The 8,773-nt window shown below is 39.8% G+C and overlaps 1 long non-coding RNA gene across 2 annotated transcripts; it reads left to right on the forward strand.

The window, feature by feature from the left end:
- The first annotated feature begins 264 nt into the window (after positions 1–264).
- LOC138968437 (uncharacterized) lies at positions 265–8,556 on the forward strand. Of its 2 annotated transcripts, XR_011456185.1 has the most exons (6): positions 265–732; positions 1,225–1,320; positions 3,532–3,626; positions 4,289–4,351; positions 4,694–4,787; positions 8,155–8,556. It is a non-coding gene; the product is annotated as an uncharacterized lncRNA (long non-coding RNA). The 2 variants fall into 2 exon arrangements; XR_011456186.1 differs by lacking the exon at positions 4,694–4,787.
- The last annotated feature ends 217 nt before the right edge of the window (positions 8,557–8,773 follow it).

An 8,773-nucleotide genomic window follows, 5' to 3' on the forward strand; every position in this document is an offset into this window, starting at 1 on the left:
ACCAGATTAACCATCAATCTCCTTTAACGCACAATCACCGTGCCCGTATGAACGCGAGGTGACAGATTTGACGGGGGTACAAAAGACACCGGAGCACCGCTTTTAAAATCACATCCTTACCAGGGTATGCGGGAGCCTCGTTCTACGCTCTATTCAGTTCTACCCGGGGTAGGATGTCTGGGAAGGATACATGTTTTGAAGTGCGACGAAGCGGAGCCTTTATGAGGCAGTTAATATTCTACCATTTGGCGTTGGTGGTGTTAAGGCTGTTCTTAACCAGACGAACCTTTGGTTCGCGAACTAGGTTCGTGGGGTTCGGCGAACCTCAAGACTGGTTCGGCGAACTTGTCTTGGTTCTTAACCAGACGAACCTGAGTTTTCGAACTAGGTTTGGGAGGTTCGGCGAACTAGGTTCGGGGTTTGCAAGTCATGTCTTGGGAACCTTGAAGATCGGGCCGAACCTTTGACTCTTCTGCCAAGGAGGAAGACAAATTATTGAAAAACTGAATCTCAATGGCGGACGAAATCACCCAAGTCAAAATTACATTTTCTGAGATTTTATAAAAACAACGCTTGAACGAAAAGGTAGAATGGTGACTTCCGTTCGATTTCAAGTTAAGCTTTTCACTTTTCCGAGCAAGACAACCGCTGAGAGTGAAAAAACGCCGCTGTTCGACTTCGAAATTTCCAGTCGTAGACGACCTTCGCTTCTGCAGCATTGTGTTAGTGCAGGTGAGGCAGTGTTACTCATTTCGCTGAGCTCGTTTTCGTATTGTTGTGCATTAGGATCATCTAGTATGATATGAATAAAAGCAGGAATGACTTCGGCATGTAAACGCATTGATTTTGTCGAAATCAGCACAGCAGTAAGCTAGATTCTTTCTGCTCAATTTGTTTAATTTTTTTCTTCAAAAGTTTATGACTTTGATTTTGATTGTTTGTTTATCTCATCGGCACAACATCCATCAGGCAAAATATCAATATGTTGAATGATAACGTTGAGATAAGGAAGTTCACACATTTATCTGCTTGCAACAACAATCACAAGGACAGATCTATCTGCTTCGTTGACTGCTAGATTTTCATTGAATTTCCCAAGTAATGATGATCTCGTTTTCAATTAGATCTGGACAGTGTTTGTGTTCTTAGATTCATGATTGACCATGCAGGCTGATTGAGATCATAACATTGTGTTTGTTTGTGCTGGTACGGTGCAATGTGCAGATCAATGGCCCGGACCGCAGGATGACCCAGTGATCAATACAACTTGCGTTCACCACTCAACATTGTCTTCCACCTAACTCAAGGGCAAAAATAAAGGTACATGGTGGTGAAATCATTGTGCAATTTATGTCTGTGAAGATCAAGATAGTTGTTAGCACTAACTGATCATGCTTATTATTATACACACTCCGCCCCAGCTCCACCCTAAACCCATAACAACACTCTCCAGTCCAACTACCCCCACCCTTCCGTGCAACATATGTTGCCGTCTGTACCTTGTTTGTGGTTATGGGGAGTGCTCAAATAGTTCCATAACTGTTAATATAAATTAAAAGTACTGAGAGTTTCATTTTCCATTGCTCTTCCCCTTCCTCACGTCACATTACACACTCCCTTTGCCCCATCCCCCACCCCCTCTCTCTTTCTATGCTCTCTTTTTATATTTAGTCAAGTTTTGACTAAATATTTTAACATCGAGGGGGAATCGAAACGAGGGTATGGTGTATGTGTGTCTGTCTGTGCGTGTGTGTGTGTGTGTGTGTGTGTGTAGAGCGATTCAGACTAAACTACTGGACCGATCTTTATGAAATTTGACATGAGAGTTCCTGGGTATGAAATCCCCGAACGTTTTTTTCATTTTTTGGATAAATGTCTTTGATGACGTCATATCCGGCTTTTCGTGAAAGTTGAGGCGGCACTGTCACGCCCTCATTTTTCAACCAAATTGGTTGAAATTTTGGTCAAGTAATCTTCGACGAAGCCCGGGGTTCGGTATTGCATTTCAGCTTGGTGGCTTAAAAATTAATTAATGACTTTGGTCATTAAAAATCTGAAAATTGTAAAAAAAAATAAAAATTTATAAAACGATCCAAATTTACGTTTATCTTATTCTCCATCATTTGCTGATTCCAAAAACATATAAATATGTTATATTCGGATTAAAAACAAGCTCTGAAAATTAAATATATAAAAATTATTATCAAAATTAAAGTGTCCAAATCAATTAAAAAACACTTTCATCTTATTCCTTGTCGGTTCCTGATTCCAAAAACATATAGATATGATATGTTTGGATTAAAAACACGCTCAGAAAGTTAAAACAAAGAGAGGTACAGAAAAGCGTGCTATCCTTCTTAGCGCAACTACTACCCCGCTCTTCTTGTCAATTTCACTGCCTATGCAATGAGCGGTGGACTACGAGTATACGGTCTTGCTGCGTTGCATTGCGTTCAGTTTCATTCTGTGAGTTCGACAGCTACTTGACTAAATATTGTATTTTCGCCTTACGCGACTTGTTATATTTAGTCAAGTTTTGACTAAATATTTTAACATCGAGGGGGAATCGAAACGAGGGTCGTGGTGTATGTGCGTATGTGTGTGTGTGCGTGCGTGTGTGTGTGTGTGTGTGTAGAGCGATTCAGACTAAACTACTGGACCGATCTTTATGAAATTTGACATGAGATGTGTGTGTGTGCGTGCGTGTGTGTGTGTGTGTGTGTAGAGCGATTCAGACTAAACTACTGGACCGATCTTTATGAAATTTGACATGAGAGTTCCTGGGTATGAAATCCCCGAACGTTTTTTTCATTTTTTTGATAAATGTCTTTGATGACGTCATATCCGGCTTTTCGTGAAAGTTGAGGCGGCACTGTCACGCCCTCATTTTTCAACCAAATTGGTTGAAATTTTGGTCAAGTACTCTTCAACGAAGCCCGGGGTTCGGTATTGCATTTCAGCTTGGTGGCTTAAAAATTAATTAATGACTTTGGTCATTAAAAATCGGAAAATTGTAAAAAAAAATAAAAATTTATAAAACGATCCAAATTTACGTTTATCTTATTCTCCATCATTTGCTGATTCCAAAAACATATAAATATGTTATATTCGGATTAAAAACAAGCTCTGAAAATTAAATATATAAAAATTATTATCAAATTTTTTTTTTCGAAATCAATTTAAAAACACTTTCATCTTATTCCTTGTCGGTTCCTGATTCCAAAAATATATAGATATGATATGTTTGGATTAAAAACACGCTCAGAAAGTTAAAACAAAGAGAGGTACAGAAAAGCGTGCTATCCTTCTCAGCGCAACGAATACCCCGCTCTTCTTGTCAATTCCACGTGTTCTGTGAGTTCGACAGCTACTTGACTAAATATTGTATTTTCGCCTTACGCGACTTGTTTCTTTTACTTCTTCTTCTCTTTCTCTCTCTCTCTCTACCTGTATAAATCAGCTCTCTGGTTGTTGCTTCTGTAAGTGTAATGTAAAGTTCTACATCTCTGCATTTGTATTGTCATTTTTCAGAATGCCCTTGTAATAACTTCAGCGTCTGCCCATGGAGTCTATATAGGTCAAAGTCTCAAATGTGATGTGATCAAGAGGATGCCGCAATGATCCAGGTAATATTGCAAATACTCAAATTGATCTAAAAGCAGAAGCATAACGTGATCCACAAACATTTCTGCTTAAACATTACAGGGTTACAGTACACCCGGAAAAACAGCTGGATGTTAGTGCATAATTATCTGCAAGTGCAAGCAACATCGACCCTCTCCCCCTGCTCTTTTTCCATCAGCAAGAGCAACATTTATTTTCATGTACAACTTTTCTAGTGCCTCTTATGTTGTATAACTGTTGATATTTAAATGAAGCAAGTGTTTGTTTTCAATGGCACTGCATTTCCCATGTACACACACACACACACACACACACACACACACACACACACACACACACACACACATTCGCATTGTCTCTGCCTGTCTGTCTGTCTGTCTGTGTCTGTCTCTCTCTCTCTCTCTCTCTCTCTCTCTCTCTCTCTCTCTCTCTCTCTCTCTCTCTCTCTCTCTCTATTTCTCTGTTTTTACATAAGTAATTTTGATCACTTGCACTTCACTGGGATTTAGTTACTGAATCAGTCATTCAGTGAGAGTGTTATGTAGAGTAAGAGTATTGAGTCTGCTGCTGCTGCTGCTGCTGTTGTTCTTACTCATTACTGTTTCTCCTCTCTGCATAATTCTTGTTCTCCCTTAAATTGCTGGTGTTATTTTCATCATTACAGTATCTGTCCATTGAGTCTGCGTCTGAGCTGTGATGGGACCAAAAAGATTCCAGAATGAAAGAGGTAACTTTTACTGATCTTTATTTAGTTTATGGAGAAGTTGGTTCACATAATGCATTACAGAGTTGCTGCCTTTTTAGATATATATTAAACATTGTACCAGTCATTACATGATCAAACTGTGTTAGCCACCCCACCTTCCCCGGTTCCCAGCTATCCTTCTATCCCCGCCTCTAAACCCCCACCCCAATCCTTCCATCTCCCCCAAATCAAATTTACTGACACAACACTGATTTTCATTTTACCTTATTTAAGTGTTCTTTGAATAAAATTATATAGCCTGTTGCTGCTGCAAATGTTGTTGTGACTGTTCTTCCTCAGTGTATATTTTTTTCGTTTCCTCAGAATGCAGTTCTCCCATGCACCACAGCGTCTATCAATGGAGTCTACAATATTGTCTGGGATGTGATTTGAGCAAGAGCATGTCAGAATGATCAAGGTAACTTTTTAAACACACAGAACTGATCAAACTGTAGAATTCAAGTACACAATTTCAGATGTTTTCAAATGCATAACATACTGCAACAGTCAGGGTCTTTCTCCACATAAAGAGTGTGAGGTTTTCTTGGTAAAATTGCGATTTTTGTCGCTATGCGCAGAGTGCGACCTTTTTATTTGATTTTTGTACTATAAAGGCAGATATTCAAATAAAAGAAAGTCTTGCATGGGGAGGAAGGAATATGCATGAGGCTTTTGACAAGACAAACTGTCCTTATTAGAGCCTAAACATACGTTCCTTACCGTTAGAACCAAAATGTCAGACATCATAGATGCTCCAATTAAACAAAAGAAGGGCATCCTTTTACTTAAACATAATTATACACTGTACCGCACATTAATAACCTGGTTGTGTTCTGTGGCAGTGCATAGTGGGAACCTTTTTGCTTAATGAATTTCACATGTGTCTGTAACTTGAATCTCCACCAAAAGAAGCTGGACGTAAAAAGGGGTGTCTAAAAAAAAGCGCCATATTTCCTTTTTGATCTCTTTTTTTTTCGCAGTCAAAAATGTGATTAAAAAGAAAATAGGGAGGTTTTTTTACCATCCTGTATAGTCTTGTTGTTCCCATGTAAAAACCTAGTCAAACATGTGGTGTCTGATATGCTGGGTAATATGGTGAGGAACATGCCTTTAAAGGCCCAGTGATAATTGTGAAAGCCGTTCTGCTCAGCTGGAATTTGATGAATTTTGTTGTTGTTGTGTTTAATGAAATGAATTCGCAAAAAGGAAAACAATTTTTTTTACTGTTCACACAAAGCACTTGTAGATAGTTGGTATGTGCCGCATGTCAGGGGTGGTCTTATTCAATCAATCAATATGAGGCTTATATTGCGCGTATTCCGTGGGTACAGTTCTAAGCGCAGGGATTTTTTTATTTTTATTTTTTATTTTTTTTATGCAATTTATATCGCGCACATATTCAAGGCGCAGGGATTTATTTATGCCGTGTGAGATGGAATTTTTTTTACACAATACATCACGCATTCACATCGGCCAGCAGATCGCAGCCATTTCGGCGCATATCCTACTTTTCACGGCCTATTATTCCAAGTCACACGGGTATTTTGGTGGACATTTTTATCTATGCCTATACAATTTTGCCAGGAAAGACCCTTTTGTCAATCGTGGGATCTTTAACGTGCACACCCCAATGTAGTGTACACGGAAGGGACCTCGGTTTTTCGTCTCATCCGAAAGACTAGCACTTGAACCCACCACCTAGGTTAGGAAAGGGGGGAGAAAATTGCTAACGCCCTGACCCAGGGTCGAACTCGCAACCTCTCGCTTCCGAGCGCAAGTGCGTTACCACTCGGCCACCCGGTCCTAATACATACAGGTAAACTGACAGGTACTTTTCCACAGTGGAACCCCCTTTCAGACCCATTCATTTCAGACTTCCTCCGTTTTAAGATCTTGCTTCTTTAGATGTTCTGTGACGGGTGAAGTGGCGCGCAGTGGTAAGACGTCAGCCTCCTAATCGGGAGGTCGTGAGTTCGAATCCCGGTCGCTGCCGCCTGGTGGGTTAAGAGTGGAGATTTTTCCGATCTCCCAGGTCAACTTATGTGCAGACCTGCTTAGTGACTTAATCCCCTTCGTGTGTACACGCAAGCACAAGACCAAGTGCGCACGGAAAAGATCCTGTAAACCATGTCGGAGTTCGGTGGGTTATGGAAACACGAAAATACCCAGCATGCCTACTCAACGAAAGCGGAGTGAAGCTGACTATGCTCTCAGAGTATAGTGTGGGGAACCCAAATGGGCAAACGAGCTCACACGTCACCAGAATTTCTGGAACGCTGAAGAAGAAGATGTTCTGTTCATAACCTGTAAATTACCCCCATTTTTAGACCCCTTCCATTTTAAGACTTGATTTTCTCACATTTTTTAAGGTCTTAAAAGGGGTTTCCCCTGTACTCCTAAAAAACCCTGACCCACAAAGTAATTTAATTATAACTGCTGTAATCGTTCCTTCCGTGTGCTATTATCTGTGGGTTTTTTTTTTCTCCTGTGTTGTCTCATCCTCTGTGCGCCCTGAAAGAGACCTCCGGGTCGAAATTGCCGTACCTTGTCTTATCCAGCTGTGATCCCGCCTTCGTATTAATGTGAGGGCAGTACCTTTTTTAAACTTTCAATATTGACCGTACGTTTTGCATAAAACACCAATAATGAATTAAAAATACATCAGAAAATTATTTCCTCACTATACACAATAACCCCTCATTTAAAGGCTGACAAAGTCCTATTTAATTAGTTTACTTACTTCCAGGGCTTTTCCCATCGTTGCGGGGATGTATAAATTAAGCTTCCTTCCCCCGAAATCGGCGTATGCTGCCTAAATGGCGGGGTAAAAACGGTCATACACGTAAAAATCCACTCGTGCTAAAAACATGAGTGAACGTGGGAGTCTAAGCCCATGAACGAAGAAAGAAATTAAGCTTCCTGCAAAGTTTTAGGTTTGAAGTCCTTACCAATTACAAGAAATAATCAATTATTAATCAAGTTTATTGCTATCTTTAGAAACAGTTCTCCAGGGCTTGGGCTATTTTTAGACCGTCAACACAGACAGTACAGCTTCGTCAATCCCCGCGTGAAGGAAATCGCTCACCTTCCACGTGCAAAACGTAGTGATATTGACACGCCAGATTAGCGCGGTAGCGGATTGTGCTAAGCAGGAAAGCGCGCTTTTCTGTATTCTTGTTAACTTCGCAATTTCCGGAAAACATCCACTTTCACTTTGAGACTTCTGTTTACATTCGACACTATCAACACCACTTTGCAATACTGAAATAATTTTTTCTGTTTTTGAAAGCTACAGCCAATCGTTATTATATCCCCTTAGGTACAGTTTTATAACATTATTGGCACATGTAAACAATAGGAATTAATTAATGAACGCTACGAAAAGGGCAGCCTTTAACCTATGAACTTGCAACTGTGTTGACCTGTGTAATGTAACATAGACCACCACCATCTCTCTCTCTGTCTCTGTCTCTCTCTCTCTCTTACACCCCTTACCTGTTCGCAAACCTTTACCCAAATGTATGCTAAATGTATATACAATACAAGACAAGACAAGACATGGCAAGACAAGACAAGTTAGGAAAAGGTTGCCAGTAGGCCAATAGAGGGATGACAAGACAAGACAAGACAAGGCATGACAAGACAAGACAGGACAGGACAGGGACCAAAAAAAAAAGAAAGAAAAAAAGAAAGATAACTAATTCGGTCAACAGATGTTAAAGAAATAAGCATTTGTTTGGGTTGAATGTTTGGGTGTCACCCTGTATATATTTGTATTTTTGCAGGACAGGGTCGAGTTGTGATGATGTCAGGGCGACTGAAGACACACCAACAAGTATTCTTCGGAAGTGTTTGGAACACAAATGAACATTATTTCATAATAAAAAGGCGGCTGACATTGATGTTCATATCGGTTCATGTTCATATTCTCAGCACAGACGTGTGCTTAGAAATCGGATGTTTAAGAACAAGAGACAACCCTGAATAAAGCCTTATGAAATATGGTTGGAGCTGGATCAAAAGTGTGTGTGTGTGTGATTGAAGGGCAACATTTATAAATGATGAGACAGAAAGCTAAAGCACATCCTTTTATCGTACGTTCCATATCGTCCTCCTACTTTAAATGCTTGCTAATACAGACGTTCTCCAAGAAAATGTCTATCCAGTAATGTTTTGTTTATCGCAATGAAAGCTTTTTTTTTAGAAGAATGAAGAGGAATCAAATTTTTAAAAAACAAAAAAACAAGACAATTGAATTGCTCAAAACGTAAAGAAACAGGATGATTTTGGTTCAGTAGTACTATTTGTAGACCCTTAAAGCAATACATCCACAAGGGATTCCAGTGTATCAGTGCAAATAGAAAATTTCTGATATAACTTGAAAATTAAAACAGACTGAATTGT

The sequence above is a fragment of the Littorina saxatilis genome, linkage group LG6 (genome assembly GCF_037325665.1).
Source record: "Littorina saxatilis isolate snail1 linkage group LG6, US_GU_Lsax_2.0, whole genome shotgun sequence".
In the NCBI taxonomy this organism is placed as follows: Eukaryota; Metazoa; Mollusca; class Gastropoda; order Littorinimorpha; family Littorinidae; genus Littorina; species Littorina saxatilis.